Below are 18692 nucleotides of genomic sequence, written 5' to 3' on the forward strand. Positions count from 1 at the left end.
GAGTTTGGGATTGGGCAAGTGTTTATTTGCGTGGCTACTTTAACTTAGCAGTGTGATATTTTTGTTTGTGAGTTCATTACTGTATAATGATGTTAATCAAAAAAAAAAAAAAAAAAAAAAAAAAAAAAAGGTAGCTGAGCCAGGCATGAGGTTGCACGGCTTTTAGTCCCAGCATTTGGGAGGCAGAGCAGGCAAATCTCTGAGTTCGAGGCCAGCCTGGTCTTCCACAGAGTGAGTTCCAGGACAGCCAGGGCTACACAGAGAAATCTTGTCTCAGAAAACCAAGACCAAACTAAACCAAACCAAGCGAAAGAGAGAGAGAGAGAGAGAGAGAGAGAGAGACAGAGAGAGACAGAAGAGAGAGAGAGAGATAGAGAGACAGAGAGATAGAGAGAGAGACAGAGACAGAGAAAGAGACAGGCAGAGAGAGAGAGAGACAGAGAGAGACAGAGAGAGAGAGAGAGAGACAGAGAAAGAGAGAGAGAGAGAGAGAGAGAGAGAGAGACAGAGACCGAGAGACAGAGACAGAGACAGAGGAGACAGGCAGAGAGAGAGAGAGAGAGACAGAGAGAGAGAGAGAGAATGAAGAGGTGATGCAGAGCAATCAGCTTCACACACAGAGTGTGAAGATTGTCATTCTGATCTGTCCAATCTGTCTTTCCAATCAGAAAGACTTCAACTTGTGAAGTTGTGGCTATAAAACCAACAAACCAAAACGGAGTGAGTAGGGAGGCTCTGATAAGTGTGGTAGTGAGCCCAGGACCAGGTATTCTCTTTGGAAATAATGAGTCAAGAGGCACTGAGGGGGCTGTGGATGTGGGCTCAGTTGGCAGTGTGCTTAGCTGATATCCATCATGGGGTCTTAGGTTTTATCTCCAGCACTGCATAAACTAAGCATGGAGTAAAGGAAAAGCTGAACCAGACATACCTTTAATCCCAGCACCCAGGCGGCAGAGGCAGGGGGATCAGAAATTCAAGGTCATCCTTGGGCTACACGACAAGTTCCAGGCCATCCTGGGACATCTGAGACCCTGCCTTGCAAAAAAGACTCTCGTAGACTGCAAACAATGCCCTTCCCTCAGAGAACAAAAGACTCTAAAGTAATACAAGCTTTATGTTCAACTCAGTCAATCCCTTGACCCTTTCTACAATTTTCTTTTTATATTCGTTCTGTTAAAAACTAAAAGACATTCTCACTGGGCACGGTGATGCACACCTTTAGTCCAAAGACAGGATCTCTGTGAGTTTGAGGCTAGCCTGATCTACACAACAAGTTCCAGAACAGCCAGGGATACTTAGGGGAAGCCCTGTCTCAGAAAAAAAAAATTTTTTTTAAAGATAATCTTAACTCTTTACTCCACTTTCTAGAAGGAGGGAGCTAGAGACCTGGACAGTAACACCTTTCGAATGGTGGCTATGACAGTTTTCTTAGAGTAACGCAGAAGAATTAGTGAACAAAGCTGCAGGCCTCTGATTGTGATTGGTCCAGAAGTTGTAACTGACAGTCATCGTGTTCCTTTTCGCCACCCGTCTCCAGCAGCGCTTAGGTCTGAGCTCTTTCCAGTAAGAGATTTGAAGCTTTATTTCCCAAGTATCTACATCCAAAGCTGCCTTGGCCCTGCTGCTTAACACAGTCATCTGTGAAGTCGTCAGATGAAGAGACCACCCAGGAAGTCGTTGCCTGTAGAATGCCCTCCCCTGCCCACTGTTTGTAGCCATTCTGAAAGCAGAGAGAAGAAAAGTATCAGCTTTGTACATTCCGATCGGAGAAGCCAAGTCTGGAAGTCCGTTAAATAGCTTTGGGTATTTTATAGGCGCCTGGGTCCTCCTCTTTGCCCTGCTTGTCCTGTTTGGATGCGATCCCCCCCATACCTTCCCCATTTCTCCTCACCAGGTTTTCTGCCAGCGGGAAGCACTCCTCTCAGAGAACCAACTTACGTTTTCCTAATCTACCTATGTCCCTCTAACTCTGCTTCAAAATATAGGAGTAAGACATCTAAAGGGGACAAAGACTTATTTTAGCTCCCAGTTTCAGACCTCAGTCATTGTGCTGGGAAGGGCATGGCAGAGCAGAGCAGCCAGGAAGCAGAGAGCTCACCTGTGCTGGCTAGCGCTCTTCCACTGCTCCGGGGCCTTGGTCTATGCTATGGTGTCATCCATGTTCAGGGAAAGCCTTCGTCCTTCATTTAATTCTCTGTGGGAACACCCTCTCAGACAGTCCAGAAGAGTCCTTTAGTAATCCATGCATCTATCAACCAGTTGACAATTAAGATTGAAATCACAAGTTTATCCATTGGCAACTTGACACCTGTTTTCATCTGTTCCCCGCCCGGCAAGTTGCATTCTGTTCATTTCCGGCAGTATCCAGCCTGTTAACATTGTTCAAAAGTCTAAATTCAAAGTGTCTCTGAGATGCAAGGCAAACTCTTAGCTGCAGGTCCCTGTAGACTCAAAATAGAGTCACAGACTTCCCAGATATAACAGAGCTAACAGTCTCACTTCACAGTTGAACAGGGATATGAGGGGCCTGACCAACGCAAGACCAAAAGCCAACACCAAACACTTAAGACCCTGTAACTCCGTGTCTGACATTTGGACATATAACGTCCTTTCTGTGGCCTTGCTGGTTGCAGTCCATGTGGCCCCTCTCTCGAGCTAGCTCTGCTCACTGCCTGCAGCCCTGGTCCTGGCATTCCTACCTTTCTGGGTTTGGCAGGGAATCTCTGGTTCCACTCTTACACTTTCACATATGACCTTCATATGGCTGCTCCCAGGGAATCGGTCCTTCTATATACACTGCCTGGCTTTCCTTCCAATCTGAGTGGAAGGTCCATCTTCTTTTAACTTACATTCTGCATGCCATCAACACCTGTGGACAATACCAAGCTCCACCACTAGGGGGGCCTGCAGCCAGACACCCTTGCCTTTCAGCTGCATGGCTGAGAGGTGACTCCTTAGGAGCACAGGGCCCCAGCAGCTCTTGCTCCTCAAGGGGAAGTCTTAGTTGGCACTTTTATCCCTTACTCCCAGGTGTCTGATGATTTCTGAGATGTCTTCAAGACATCATTCCTGTCTTTCCAGTTCATGGTTCTTGACCTTTTGTTTCTTTTCTTTTTTGTTTGCTTTTTGAGACAGAGTCTTGCTATGTACTCTATCTGGCCTGGAGTTTCTGTAGACCAGGCTAACCTCAAACTCATGGAGATCTGGCTGTCTCTGCCTCCCAAAGAGAGCTAGGATTAAAGCATGGCACAGGCCTGGCACGTGGTTTCCTTTTGAACATTGGTAATCTCTTCACACATTGCTTAACCTCAGTCTTAAGTGGGCTTTTCTGCCCAAACGGCAGTGTTTTTAAACCTTGGCTTCTATTCTGACTGTAATTTAGTTAAAAGTAGCCAGTGACATTCATGCTGCTGCCTGAATGCTGGGCCCTGAAACGGCCTCTCCCACGTTAATTATTCTATTGCTGTAAAATAATCAGGTTTTTCTTCTGGTCCACTTAATTCCCAGAAATAACAACTGAGACTAATTATTTGTTAGTAAGTGCCTAGGCCACAAGCGTTGGCCTGTTTTCTGACTTGCTTTTAACTTATTATCCCTTTTATTTTTACCTGGGTTCAGTTATGTGGCTGGTTTCTTCTCTTTGTCTTTTTTATGCCCATCTCTGACTATTTCCCAGATTTCTCTTTACCCCCTCTGGATACCCCCTATTTCCTGCTTCAGCTCATTGGCCACAAGCTTAAGAGATTCTCTCTACATCGTCACTTTTAAATAGCCAAGCACAAAGTTTCAGGGCTTGGAAAAAATAGAACCGGGCTTTCTGCTATAATGTAACATGAATGGACTCTGATTCAATTCCCAATAGAGCCCCTGTGAGGAGACATAAGCACCCTTCAGCCATTTTGGTTTTCTGAGCTGCCAACAGAATTACCTATTAATCTCTACTTATTGTATTCTAGGCTTTCTTAGGTATGTCTGTGAGCATATAGATAGAGGCCAAAGGACTCTGTTAGTCAGACCCTGATCGTTCACACGGGTCATATGAATATATATCTTCCATTCCTGTCTGTCTGTCTGTCTTCCATTTGATAATGGTTTGCGGGTTGGGGATTTAGCTCAGTGGTAGAGCACTTGCCTAGGAAGCGCAAGGCCCTGGGTTTGGTCCCCAGCTCCGGAAGAAAAAAACAAAACAAAACAAAAACAAAAACAACAACAACAAAAAAAGATAATGGTTTGCTGTTGTGAATGTCCTATTTTATGACTCAGTGGATCAAATAATATCCATTTCATAATGAATAGTTCAGGTCACAGGCCACTTGGCATGCCCCATTGTCAACATTCTACTAAGGCCCAATAGCAGGCTATATTAGTCAGGGTTCTCTAGAGTCACGGAAGTTATGGAATCAATTTCTCTCTCTCTCTCTCTCTCTCTCTCTCTCTCTCTCTCTCTCTCTCTCTCTCTCTCTCTCTCTGATTTATTGGAATGACTTACAGGCTTTAGTCCAGCTAATCCAACAATGGACAGCTGTGAAGGGAAAGTCCCAGAATCTAGTGGTTGCTCAGGCCCACAAGGCTGGATGTCTCAGCTGGTTTTCTGTATCTGCTGGAATCCTGAAGACCTAGGTTCCAATGCCAGTGAAGGAATGGATGTGCTAGCAAGGTGAGGGCAAGCAGGCAGGGAGGAAACCTTCCTGATTCCATGTCCTTATATAGGCTTCCAGCAGAAGATGTGGCCTAGATTAAAGGTGTGTCTTCCTACCTCAAGATCTGGATCAGAGGTCTGTTTCCTACCTCAAAGGTCAGGACTAGAAGTGGATTCACCATCTTCACACCAAGCAGCCCATCTCTCACTCGTGTCCTCTCCATATCTGGACTGTAGTGGTAACTGCAGCAGGAGAACTATTCCCTTTTCCACCCCTCGATTCCTGGACCTGTGGATCTTGGCTATGGGAGAAACTGTATTATATGTTGGACGCTGATTCAAAGCATATATTGTCTTCTGGAGAACCCAGCCCTAGCCCTCCAGGCTGCTACCACCTAATTGTTGCTGTAACTGTGTCTTCAAAAGGCCATTCCATCCTCTGTCAGGCCAGCTGCTTCAGGATGGTGGGGAACATGGTAAGACCAGTAAAGTCCATGGTCATGGGCCCACTGTTGCACTTCTCTGGCTGTGAAGTGAGTGGTCAGAAGCAATACTGTGTGAAATACCATGATGCTGGATTGTGTATTCTGTAAGTCCATGGATGGCAGTTTCGCCAGAAGCATTGCATGCAGGAAAGGAAAATCTATAACCAGGGTAAGTTTCTATTCCAGTGGAAGTGGTCCAATGTAGTCAACCTATAACCAGGTTGCTGTCTGGTCACCTTAGGGAATGGTGCCATATGTGGGGTTCAGTGATGGTGTCTGCTGTTGGCAGATCTGAAACTCAGCCATATCTGTAGCCAGATAGCCCTGGTAAGTAGAAGTCCATGTTGTCTAGTTCTTGCATAACCTCATCTTTGCAACCATGGCCACTTTGTTCATGGGCCCATTGGGCAATGATAGGAATGGATCAGGAACGAGACTATCTATAGAACCAATCATACAATCTATTTGCTTACTGAACTCCTCTTCTGCTGAAGTCATCTTTTGATGAACATTTACACGAGACACCAGTACCTTCCCATCCTTTGCCCATCTGGAGAGATTTATCCACACGTTCTTCCCCAGATGTCTTTCTCACCAGCTTTACAATCATGCTTTGCAAATCCCTGCCCATCCAGCCAATTCATCAGGTACAGCCCATGAGTCAGTGAAGAACTGCACATTGTACTGGGGGATATAAGCTAGAGTCACCAAAGAGAAAGGAAACCAAGCCGAGGAAATGCCGCTATGAGATCCAGTTAAAAGGAATTTTCTCAATTTATGATCAACGCGGGAGGTTCCAGCCCAGTTTAGGTGGTGCCATCTGAAGTGGAAACTTCTAGTTTTTGGAAAGTTAGTTATGTCAAATGATGTTTTGCTGGGGTGCACAGGTGAAAGGATGTTTGGATACAGCAGACACATGAAAGGACACGTGATGAAGGAGTGTAAAGATGACCCCACAGACAGTGGGAGACGAGCACTGAGCTTTGGTTTGCTTTGATCCACCCCAGTACTCTTTGCTAAAGACACACATGTATTGATTTGCCTTACATAGCATTGTTGATCTCAACTTCTGATAACACCACCATTCAGAGAGGCTCGCCCAAGAACCGCTCTCGAGGTTTCTGCGGCAGCTTGCCGCTTCAGTGGTCTTGCTTCAGGCCGGTTGGTGAGCCTGGCGGTTTCTTCAGGACTGACCTACAGCTGCCTGGTGTAGGCTTGCTGAAGGAACTGGACTGTAGCTGCTGATTTGTGCCTGGTGTCTGCCTGTCTAGAGGACTGGTCTGCCTCCAGACCAGTGGTGTTTGCTACAGGACTGAACTGCTGTCAAAGAAGATCAAGTTCACTCCCGAAGAACTATTGCTGAACAGGTCCACTTCCCCCATAGCCTAATAACTTCTTTTCTAGAGAAGATGTTGAGCGTTTACTAAAATAGGCTACAAATAATTTTTGCCTACAGCCATCCCTGAGCTGGTGCTCCTGGATTTTATAAGAAAGCAGGCTGAGCAAGCCATATGAAGCAAGTCAGTAGGCAGCAACCCTCCATGACCTGCCTCCCGTCTCCAGGTTCCAGCCCTGCTTGAGTTCCTATCCTGATTTCCTCCAATGAGGGACTATGATCTGGAAGTGTAAGCTGAATACACTCTTTTCTCCCCAACTTTCTTTTTGGTCATGGTGTTTTGTTGCAGCCATAACTCAGATACACATCTGGCCACTTCTCCTTCCAACAAATTGTGGTACCATATGTACTGCCTGAAGTTCTTCCCACTGTAAAGATTTCCTTTCTCAAGGGTCTTTCAGGGTTGTCCCAGAAAGGAGTTATAATGTTGCAACTGTCCACTTCTGGGTAATTCCTGTAACATGCAGAACAGGCTCTAGTCTTATCTTCCTCTGTCAACCAATCATAGGGAACACCCCACAAGGCTGTAGGTGCGTGCTTAGCAGCAGACGGTGTTGTAACAGGAGTGGAAACTCCAGGCATTTGGAAAACTTCTTCGTGTAACTTGCTTGTGCCTTCAGGTTCTGCTTCAGCCCCACGGCATATGCATTTAATACGATGGCTCATTGTCAAATGTTCAGTTTCCATTAAGGCCCAACAGCAGGCCAAGAGCTATCTTTCAAAGGGAGAATAGTTGTCTACAGATGATGGTAGAGCCTTGCACCAAAGTCCCAAAGGTCTCTTCTGTAATTCACCTATAGGGACTCGCTAAAGGCTCCAGACAGCATCCCCATCTGCCACTGACACCTCAAGTAACATCAGGCCTTCTGGATCATATGGTCCTCCTCTCTCTCTCTCCCCTTGCTGGCAGAAGTCCTGTCCTGTTCCCTTTTCTGTCCAGCCATTGGGCGATCAGCTTTTATTGACAAGGAAGAGCATTGTTTACACAAACTTGAGACAGGAAATTATTTTTTGTTTTTAAGATTTGTTTTATGTATATATCTGTATGTGTACCTGCACACCAGAAGAGGGCATCAGATCACATTATAGATGGTTGTGAGTCACCATGTGGTTTCTGGGGATTGAACTTAGGACCTCTGGAAGAGCAGGCAGTGCCATTAGCTGCTGAGATGGGAGATTCTTTTTTTTTTTTTTTTTACTTATTTATTTTATGTATATGAATACACTGTCATTGTTTTGGGACACACCAGAAGAAGGCATTGAATCCCATTACAGACAGTTGTGAGCCACCATGTAGTTGCTGGGAATTGAACTCAGGACCTCTAGAAGAACAGTTGGTGCTCTTAACCACTGAGCCACATCTCCAGCTTCAGAGAGGAGATTCTTCACATAAAAACTACAATACCTGTCCAGATTGAAACAAAACATAAGGGCAGAGAAATCAGTATTTGAATAACACAAGGATAAACTTTACACAGTTCAAAAAAGCATTGGGCTGGAGAGATGGCTCAGCGGTTAAGAGCACCCGACTACTCTTCCAGAGGTCCTGAGTTCAATTCCCAGCAACCACATGGTGGCTCACAACCATCTGTAAAGAGATCCAATGCCCTCTTCTGGTGTGTCTGAAGACAGCTACAGTGTACTTGTGTACTTATATATAATAAATGAATAAATCAAAAAAAAAAAGCATTATGCCTTCTTAGAACCACTCGGGCTGTTAAACTCAGCATTCAGACCGCATTGTCTGTCAAAACAAAACAAAGGCCTAATCCATCGAAGTTCATAGATGTATTAACCTTACCTTTTGGTTTCTGTAGTTCTGCTTCTGAAAAACTGTTCTTGTTAACTGATGTGTGTCGGCCCAGGATATGTTTTTTTTTGGACTGGGCCATTCCTGCTGCTGGGAGCAGGGAAGGAAAGAAGGACGCTTTGGCTTCCCTCTGCTTGCTAGCAAGTCCATTCCTTCACTGGCATTAGAGCCTACTTCTTTGGGTATTAGAGTACACTGAAGAACAGCTGAGACATCCAGCCTCACGATCTGAACAGTATTGTTTTCTCAGACTTTCTGTTCATAGTCAGCCATCATTGGATTATCTGTAAGTCATTCTCTCTCTCTCTCTCTCTCCTCTCTCTCTCAGCTTTGTTACTCTAGAGAACTCTAATACATACCATGACTGGCTATTAAGTCCCAAATTCCATATGACTCATGCCATGATAAAAATCACTTCGCTTTTGCTTCCCACTTGGGACAGAGCATTGTGGGTGTTTCTGTGGTCATGAGCCCATTATAACCACCTTGCCTCTGATGACTCAGTGCTGCCACCTGGCTCCTGCTACTCGGTTAACCTACCACATTTAATGAGTCTGATCCTCGATCTGACACAAGGAAACAGCGACAACAACAACGACAACAACAAAGCCCTTCAAATGTGCTGGTGCCCCTTTCACCTTTTTGTATCTTATGAATTTTACTGAAGGACATGCCTTCCTATTGTGGAGGATTAGGTTTTACACAGTGTATCCACTCTTTTTTTTTTTTTTTAACCTTTGCATTTTTTTTAAATTGGATATTTTGTTTATTTACATTTCAAATGTTATCCCCTTTCCTGGTTTCCCATCCATAAACCACCTATCCCATCCCCCCTCTGCCTTCTTCTATGAGGGGGTTCCCCACCCAACTACCTACCCCTTCCTGCTTCCTGCCCTGACATTCTCCTACTCTGGGGATCCAGCCTTGGCAGGACCAAGGGCTTCTCCTCCCATTGGTGCCTGGCAAGGCCATGCTCTGCTACATACGCAGCTGGAGTCACAGGTCAGTCCATGTGTACTCTTTGGATGGTATCTTTGGATGGGGAAATCACTCTTCTATTGTGATTTCCCCAAAATCATCAACACTAAGCCGAGGGACATCAGGCATCTCTAGATTCTTTTCAGTAGGCCATCTTTTGAAAAATGCTTCAGCCAACCATTCAAACAAATTTTCTATTTTTTAAAAAAAGATTTATTTATTTATTTTATGTATATGAGTACACTGTCACTGTCTTCAGACACCAGAAGAGGGCATCGGATTCCATTACAGATGGTTGTGAGCCACCATGTGGAATTGAACTCAGGACCTTTAGAAGAACAATCAGTACTCTTAACTGCTGAGCCATCTCTCCAGCCCCTCAAACAAACTTTTAACACACCTTTAAAAAAAAAAAAGACCTATTTGAGCTTCCATGTTAAAACTAGAATTTCCCCTCAGGGGGCCCATATCAATAACCTCAGCCTGACCCAGTTCATGTTTCTTCCACCATTATCCAACACATATTCCTCAGATTTCTGCTTGAATGAATTAGCAAATTCCTCAAGCTCTTTAGTAGGCAGTGTGTAGGCATATATTTTTTCTTAACCTATTTTAATAAGGGTTCATCCTCCCCTCTAGCCCACCACCCACCAGAGGTGCTGGAAAAGAAAGGTTAGTAGGATACAGGGGAAGTGGACCTGTTTAGAAATAGTCCTTTGGGGTGGTTCCAATCTTCACTGTCCTCAGTCCAGTCCACTAGCAAACACCACACATGAATCAGCAGCTGCAGTCTGGTCTGCTCGCAGACACCACATACAAATTGGCAAGGGCAGTTCAATCCAGAAGAAACTCACCAATCCGCCTGAGTCTGCAGAAGCAAGCACAAGAACCTCACAAGAAGTTCTTTATCGAGTTTCTCTCTATAAAGTCACCACAAGTGAAGCTCAGAAATGCAGTGTAAGGTGAACCAATACACGTGTGCTGTCAGCGAAGACTAATGAGGTGGAGCAAAACAAACCAGTGTTCAAGCTCCCACTGTCTGTGGGGTCGTATTTATAGTCCTTCTAAATATCACGTGTCCCTTCACAGTCTGCTTTAGCAAAACTCCTCTCACCTGTGTGCCCCGGCAAAACATTGACATCACTGACTTTCCAAAGAACCCAGGCGTTCCCACTTCAGTAGTGTACTTTCTCTTTGTCTACACTTTACACCTCTCCTGAGGAGCTTGCTTAAAGCCCTGGTTATAGGTCCAGAGGCAACTATTGGTGGGTTCTGAGGGACACCGGTATTGTCTTGCCTGCATCTTCTTCAGGGAAGGTCGCCTTTGGTTCAGCAGACAGTAAAGAATTAATTCTCACAGCAAAGGTGAAGAAGGCCATATTGCAGGAGGTAGGAATTGGAGGCGCATTTTCTGCTAACGGAGAGACTTCTTTAGAATTCAAGTGTTCAGAATCCTCGGCCTCACAGGGACACTCCCATACACTTCAACCCCAAGATACAGGGTCCCAGTGTTTACTAGTCAGTGTCCTTACTCTAACTGCCAACACCATCTACCACTGGGACTTAAATTTTCATTATGAGTCAGCTAATCTTAAAAGCAGGGCTTCTGTTTGATTTTTCTGTAACTTGAGCTCTGCAGCTGCTAGAGGGAAGATTCTCTTCCACGGAACAGTTGGAAGCCTTTATAGTGTGCATATGAATCTAGTGTGATATGAATCTAGTGTGATATGAATCTAGTGTGATATGAATCTAGTGTGCTATGAATATAGTGTGTATATGAATACAGTGTGCATATGAATACAGTGTGCATATGAATATAGTGTGCATATGAATATAGTGTGATATGAATCTAGTGTGCATATGAATATAGTGTGCATATGAATACAGTGTGCATATGAATCTAGTGTGCATATGAATATAGTGTGATATGAATATAGTGTGCATATGAATACAGTGTGCATATGAATACAGTGTGCATATGAATATAGTGTACATATGAATACAGTGTGCATATGAATACGGTGTGCATATGAATCTAGAGCTGGTCTGCTTTATCATGGGCTCATTCCTTTGTCCGTTTATCCAGGGATGATGGGAAGAGCAATCAGCAGCTTCATCATTTCACCAAACTCCTTACTCCTTGCCCTAGGTGAAGCAGGATAATCAAGCGCTTTTATTTCATAAATTGATTAAATAATTCACATCAAGGCATTTTAATGCTCTCCGTGCTTCTAGAAGAGACTTCAGTAACAATAGGTGTCAGCAAATTAGAAAGCCTATTTCAGATACTTTAAAAAAAATCCATTCTTATAATTCTGTTTCTCCAGAACCACTCCTTGTACACAGTCTGTATTAGTCAGGGTTCTCTAGAGGAATAGACCTGATAGAATGGATCTATATTAAAAGAGGATTTATTAGAGTGGCTTACAGGCTGTGGTCCAGATAGTCCAACAGTGGCTGTCGACCAATGGAACGGCCAAGTAGTAGTTCAGTGCAGGAGGCTGGATGTCTCAGCTGGTCTCTGGTCTGTTAGAAATAAGTTCAGGATTTCCAAGAAAGAGACTGCCATTGCAGCCGAAGTATCTGGACAAAACAAAATTTGTCTTGGTCAAGAGGGTGGGTTCAGAAAAGCTTCTAAGCAGGAAGTACATCTAACTCAAGTGATGGCTGTGTCTGTTTTCCACCGGCGTGGGTCACTTCTTCAGTTGGCTACTCTGTAAAAAATTGGTACACAGCAAATGAAGGAAGAAGGGAGAAAGTTACTGCTCCAGGCCATCAAATTACCAGAATAGAGCACTGGGCCTTTGTATAAACAAAAGTTTCATAAACGTATTATAAGGTGGGGAGATAAAAATGTTAATTCCTTGTCCTAACCACAGGTTTTGTACTATTTAAAGGATAAGACTCATATTTGATGTGTCTTACGGCTATATGTTGGAATCCTGAAGTTCTGACACCAATGTAGAAATTCATCATGGAGGATAGATGGCCAGGGAGAGTGAAGGTAAGCAGGCAAAAGCAAAAGTGTGTTCCTTCCGTGTTCTTTTATTATGTAGCCTGACTCGGGAACGTGTGGCACAGACTTACAGTGATTCTTTTCTTCCCTCCATTTATTTATTTATTTATTTATTTATTTATTTATTTATTTATTTATTCTTTAATCCTTTTTTACAGTCCAGTCTTCATCCCCCTCCTGGTCTGCCCCCCAACTGTTCCTCATCCCACTCTTCCCCACCTCTGCCATCCCCATCTTCAAGAGGATGTCCCCATCCCCCACCTCACCAGACCTCCCCATTCCCTGGAGCCTCAAGTTTCTAGAGTATTAAGTGCATCTTCTCTCACTGAGTCCAGGCCCAGCCGTCCTCTGCTGTATCTGTGTCAGGGGCCTCATATCAGCTGGTGTGTGCTGTCTGGTTGGTGGCTCAAGGTCTGGAGATCTTGGGGGGTCCAGGTTAGTTGAGACCGCTGGTCTTCCCATGGGGCTACCCTCCTCCTCAACTTCTTTCAGCTTTTCCCCAATTCAACCACAGGGGTCCCCGACTTCCGTCTATTGATTGGGTGCTAAGATCTGCATTTGACTCTTTTAGCTGCTTGTTGGGCCTTTCAGAGGGCAGCCATGCTAGATCCCTGTCTGCAAGCACATCACAGCGTCAGTAATGGTGTCAGGCCCTGGTGCCTCCCCTTGAACTGGATCCCAATTTGGGCCATCATTGGACTTCCTTTTCCTCAGGCTCTTCTCTATTTTGTCCCTGCAGTTCCTTCGGACAGGAACAATTCTGGGTCAGAGTTTTTGACTGTGGGTTGGCAACCCCATCTCTCCATACAGTGGTTCTTTTCATCTCAAATGATTCCGATGTAACATGGATCTTCTCATCTTAAATCATCCAATCAAGTAAAATCCCTTGCAGTTTTGCCCAGTGTCTTGGGTTTTAGTTAATTCCAGATGTAGTCAAGTTAACAACCAAGATTAGCCATCACAGATTCCATCAACCGTAGAGCCAACTCCCCAGCCTCTGCATTCTAGGTTTACCTAAGCCTCCTTCTCCATATTTACACATTCTGCTTACAAACAAATTCCAAACCTTGTGGGCATCCTTCTGGGATTCACACTCTGACACCAATAAAAGTGAAGAGAGGAGATGTCACCAGTGGACCAAAGCCAGAACTGAAGCGGACATTTCTGGGTCTTTGAAGACTCAGTTGTGTCATGTGATGTTTTTCAGGACGCTGTCTTATGAGAGGATGTTTTGCTGAAGCAGTCACATGGCAGGATGTTTTGCTGAGAATAGACATGTGTTTTTCTGGAAGCAGCCTAGGAAAAGGGCATGTGATGTGTTGGTAGAACAGATGCTTGAGAGAACACATGATGTTTGCAAAGAGTATAAGTATAACCCAACAGACAGTGGATGATGCTGTGTGGTTACCGTTCTTTACTGGCCATTGTCGGGCTTTGCTGATGCTGGGCTTTGTTGACAACGCTGTGTGGTATTGGTTTGCCTTACCATTCTTTGCCAGCTATTGTTTGTCATGACTTCATAGAGAGAAGCACACCAAAGAACTTCTGGTGGTGATCCAGCAGCTTTTTGCCACTTCTGCAGACTTGGGTCAATTGGCAGAGCCTGGTGGTTTCTTCTGGATTGGACTGCTGTTGCTGATTCATGAATGGTGTTTGCAAGTGGATTGAGCTCCTGCTGCTGATTTGTGTGAACTGAGCTGCTGCTATCCTGACCACACAGACTGGATTTGCTCCAAAGAACTATTTCTAAACAGATACACATCTTCCTTTGCCCTATTAACCTTTCATTTTTCCATTCCACTACGTCTGGCGGGTGGTAGGCCAGAAGGGAGGTTAAAGCATTTTGATTATACTTACTAAAGGTTGGTTTTGGAGAGTTTTTTTTCTCCCATGAAAGGTTTCTTTGTTTAGCCCTGGCTGCTCTGGGATTCATTCTGAAGATCAAGCTAGCCTCAAACTCAGAGATCTGCCTACCTCTGCCTCCCAAGGGCTGAGATTAAAGGTGTGTGCTATCACTGCTTGGCTACCCAGCTCTTGAAAGTCTCAGAGTGGTAATACCAGAAAGATTTTTGAAATATTTCTGGTGGCTCCAGTGAGAACTTTATAGCAAATCCAGTTTGTCTAGAAAGGCTGCTGCTCTGGGCCCTCTCACCTTACCAAAGGTCTCTGGAGCCGAGAAGCACATACCCCTGATGGGATTCCAGTGTCCCTACAAATAAAAAAATTTCCAAGCCTTCTTAAGTACAAAGTCAAGCTTAGTCACAGCAATGAATTTAATTCTCCAGTACTGATTTCTTTCTGTCTGTCTGCCTGCCTTCCCTCCCATCATCCTCTCTTCCCTCTTTCTCTTTCTTTCTTTCTTTTTTCTTTCTTTCTTTCTCCCTTCCTTCCTTCCTTCCTTTTTTTTCTTTTTTCTTTTGAAACTCTACTTCTTTGGCCTATCTTGACCTGTACCTCAATATGAAGCTCCAGTTGGTCTCCTGCCTCACCTTCCCAACTCCTAGGATTACAGCATCAATTTCAGGCACTGATGTTCTATGTTTTGCTACTGTGACAAATCCCCGTGATAATACCTTAAAAGTAGGAATGCTACATTTTGGTTCACGGTTTCAGAGTTTTTAGACCATTGTTAGGAAGATGCACCAGAGCAGAGACACTTCCATGATTCCCAGAAGAACTGAACTCTGGTCCTCTAGCAGAGCAGGGGGTAGCTTAACCACTGAGCTATTTCTTTAGCCCCACATGTTTTTTCCTAATGCCTCTACTTCTTATGAAAAAGCAATGGTGATGAAAGAAGTGAAGGAGCAGAAAGGGATCGTGAGCCTGGGATGGTAGCTGTCAGCCTTCACTTCCAAAAGCCCACTGATAGACGGCAGGTCCCATGGACTGGTTGAAGGTATAGGTGAGGAGAACTGGGCTCCATGGGAGCACCCTGCTTCTTGAGTTTTTTCTCCTTGGCTGTCACTTAGTAGTGGTTGATGAAAATCATGATAAAAAAAAAATACAGAGCAGGATCATGGAAGGCAAGGAACAGGTTTAGATGCAGCCAGCGAAATACCACTGTGGACCCTCAGTGGGAGAATTGTCACTTTACATGAGACCAACTGCCAACTAAGTGTCCAGTGTCGGAACTGGATTGATGGTGACTGTGTGGCTTAGCTTGAATCATTTTACACTGTGTACACCAAGCTGCCTTCAACTCACTGAGTGCTGGGATTAAAGGTGTACAATCTTGTGACAGTAAGATTCATGGTTTCTGGAATCTAGCACGACGGTTGTGGTCTTCTTTTTGGGCAGCCTGCTTTTGGGTTAGCATTCTTACTGCCTCCCAGAAGACAGACAGCAGATACAGTAACAACAATCTGAAAGCAATCACAATGCCAAGCAGAGGCCTCTGGAGTTGCAAAGTAAGCGTACGGTGCTGAGAGGTGCTAACCAGCACCTTTAATCCCCGCGCTGGGGAGACCGACTCGGGCAGATCTCCAGGGCCGAGGACAGCCTAGTCTACATAGGGGGTTCCAAGACAACCAGGGCTACACAGAGAAGCCCTGTCTCAAACACCTCCCCCCAAAAGAAAAAGAAAAAAAAATACAGAAACCACTGGCGAACGCTAATCTGGATGGTTTTAGATCTTCTACTTCAGTGTCTTTACTGAGATAAGCCAACATCTGTTGGGGTAATTTTTTTTTTTTAATTTCATTGTGTTAAGGTGTGTCTCCCTCCATACTTTCATTTGTTAATTCTGAACCTGCAGAGATGCTGCCATCCTCATTTCTACGGCCACCACTGGGTTTTCAAAATAGAAAATAAATATTCGCTGTCCTGCCCCACCTGCCTAAAGGCATTCTAGAATTTTATCAGAGGTTGACTCGCTGCTGATTGGTTGCAATAAAGAACTGACAGCCAATAGCTGGGCAGAAGTAGGGGGCGGAACTTTTGGGAAGAGAATGAAGCAAGGAGAAGAAAGCAGGTGCTAGAGAACGGAGCAGACAGACAGACTGCAGCAGAGTAGAGAGGTATAGAGGTTGTCACATGGCAGCTCGTAGGCTAGATAGTTGGGTTAAGTTAGATGAGCTAGCGGGGAGACTGTCCAAGGAAAGGCCTAAGCTTTAAACTTAATTAGTAGCCTCCTGTGTTATTACTTATACTATTGCTGGGTCTGAGACAGCCCCATGATAAGCATCTACCTTCTGAAGCAAATCAAGAATATAAGGAAATTTAGAAAAAGTAAATGATCTAAAGAAAGTTTTACTTTTTGGATAATTACGATGTTTAGACTGCATTGTCAACTTGATGGGATGTGATTTAAGATCACCATGGTTTTCTAGAAAGGTTTGACTGAGCAGAAAAATCCCAACCTAAATGTGAATAGTACCCTTTCATTCATTACCCAGATTGGAGTCCTAGACTAAAAGGAAGAAGTGGAGTCTGGCCCGCTCTCCCCTGTGGAAACAATGTAACCAGCTTCCTGCTGCTCCTGACCCAATGCCTTCCTGGGGCTGGAGAGATTGACAGCAGATAAAAGCACCCTTTTCTTTTCTAAAGTACCCAGGTTTGGTTCCCAGCACCTACGTCTGGCAGCTACAACTGCCTGGGACTGCAGCTCGTGGGGATTAACAACTCCAGGCTCACAGAGCACACACAAGAACACATTGAACAAGTCCTTTTTTCTTTTGTAAGATACTTTTTACTGCCACCACAGTAATGACTAATACAATGTTACTATGCTATTTTGTTTCTTTCCTAATACTAGTTGAAAATTGTATTGAAAAAAGTTAAATTATTTATTTATTCACAGAGGGAGAGGGGGAGAGGGAAAGTGGGGGAGAGGGGGAGAGGGGGGGGAGCAACTTTCAGAAGTTGGAGGTCATGAATTAGAGTTTCTCTTTTTGTTTCTTCTAGTGCCCTGTGTCTTCCAGGCCAGCTGGCCTACAAGCTGTCAGGCAATCCCATCCCCACCCCACTGCAGGAGTACCTGGTCCTATGGATTCTTTTTTTTTTTTTTTTTTCGGGCTGGGGACCGAACCCAGAACCTTGCGCTTCCTAGGCAAGCGGTCTACCACTGAACCAAATCCCCAACCCCCGGTCCTATGGATTCTTGCTGCCATTTTCAACTTTCTGCGTGGGTACCAGGGTCAAACATAGGCTGTCAGACTTGTGTAGCTAGCACCTTCTACCCACTGAGCCATCTTCCCAGCCTCTGAAAATAAGTTTGTATCATGTGAAAGACTGTAGTAATGACAAAAATCCAAATGAAAATTTGCGGTATTCAGACTTTTAATATTTTTTTATTTTTGACGGTTGTATACAGGAATATAAAGTATTATGACCATATTCAACCTCTATTAACCTCTCTTATCTGCCTCCTTTCTGCCCAGTTGTGTATGTGGAGATCAGTGGACAGTGCCAGAGTCAGTCCCCTCCCCTCCCATCATCGTGTGGGTTCCAGGGCTTGAACTCAGGTCTTCAGACTTTGCAGCAAATGTCATCACTGAGTCATCTCACCATACTCTCTCTTTTGACTCACTGAGTTTAATTAGGGTTGTCTTAGGGTTTTACTGTGTGAACAGACACCATGACCAAGGCAACTCTTACAAGGACAACATTTAACTGGGGCTGGCTTACAGGTTCAGAGGTTCAGTCATCATCATCAAGGCAGGAACATGGCAGCATCCAGGCAGGCATGGTGCAGGAGGAGCTGAGAGCTCTACATCTTCATCTGAAGCTGCTAGCTGAATACCGGTTTCCAGGCAGCTAGGAGGAGGGTCTTATAGCCCACACCCACAGTGGCACACCTACTCCAACAGGGCCACACCTCCAAAGAGTGCCACTCTCTAGGCCAAGCATATTCAAACCATGACAAGTGTTGCCTGTATGAGATTGGGCAGGAAATATTCAGCAGAGTATGAGCAACTTACCATTACTATACCCATGAGGAAAATAAGTTTCTCTCAACATCTGAACTAGTTTTAAGTGGCTTTTGCAAGTGAAAAATCTGCATTAAAAGTTTATGCCTGGGCTGGAGAGATGGCTCAGCAGTTAAGAACACTGATTGCTCTCCCAGAGGTCCTGAGTTCAATTCCCAGCAACCACATGGTGGCTCACAACCATCTGTAATGGGATCCAATGCCCTCTTCTGGTGTGTTTGAAGACAGCGACAGTGTACTCACATAAATAAATAAATAAGTCTTTAAAAAAAAAGTTTATGCCTATGAAGGTTCCAAATTCCAGGTGCTTAACTAACAACTGAATTGGCATTAATAGTCTGGTGGTACTAAGCATGGCTTTCGTAGCGGCTTATTTATATCTTCCAAATTTTATTGTTCTATATGAACCTAAATATACTTTATTACAAATAAAGACAAGAT

Source organism: Rattus rattus, chromosome 3 (genome assembly GCF_011064425.1).
Source record: "Rattus rattus isolate New Zealand chromosome 3, Rrattus_CSIRO_v1, whole genome shotgun sequence".
Classification (NCBI taxonomy): domain Eukaryota; kingdom Metazoa; phylum Chordata; class Mammalia; order Rodentia; family Muridae; genus Rattus; species Rattus rattus.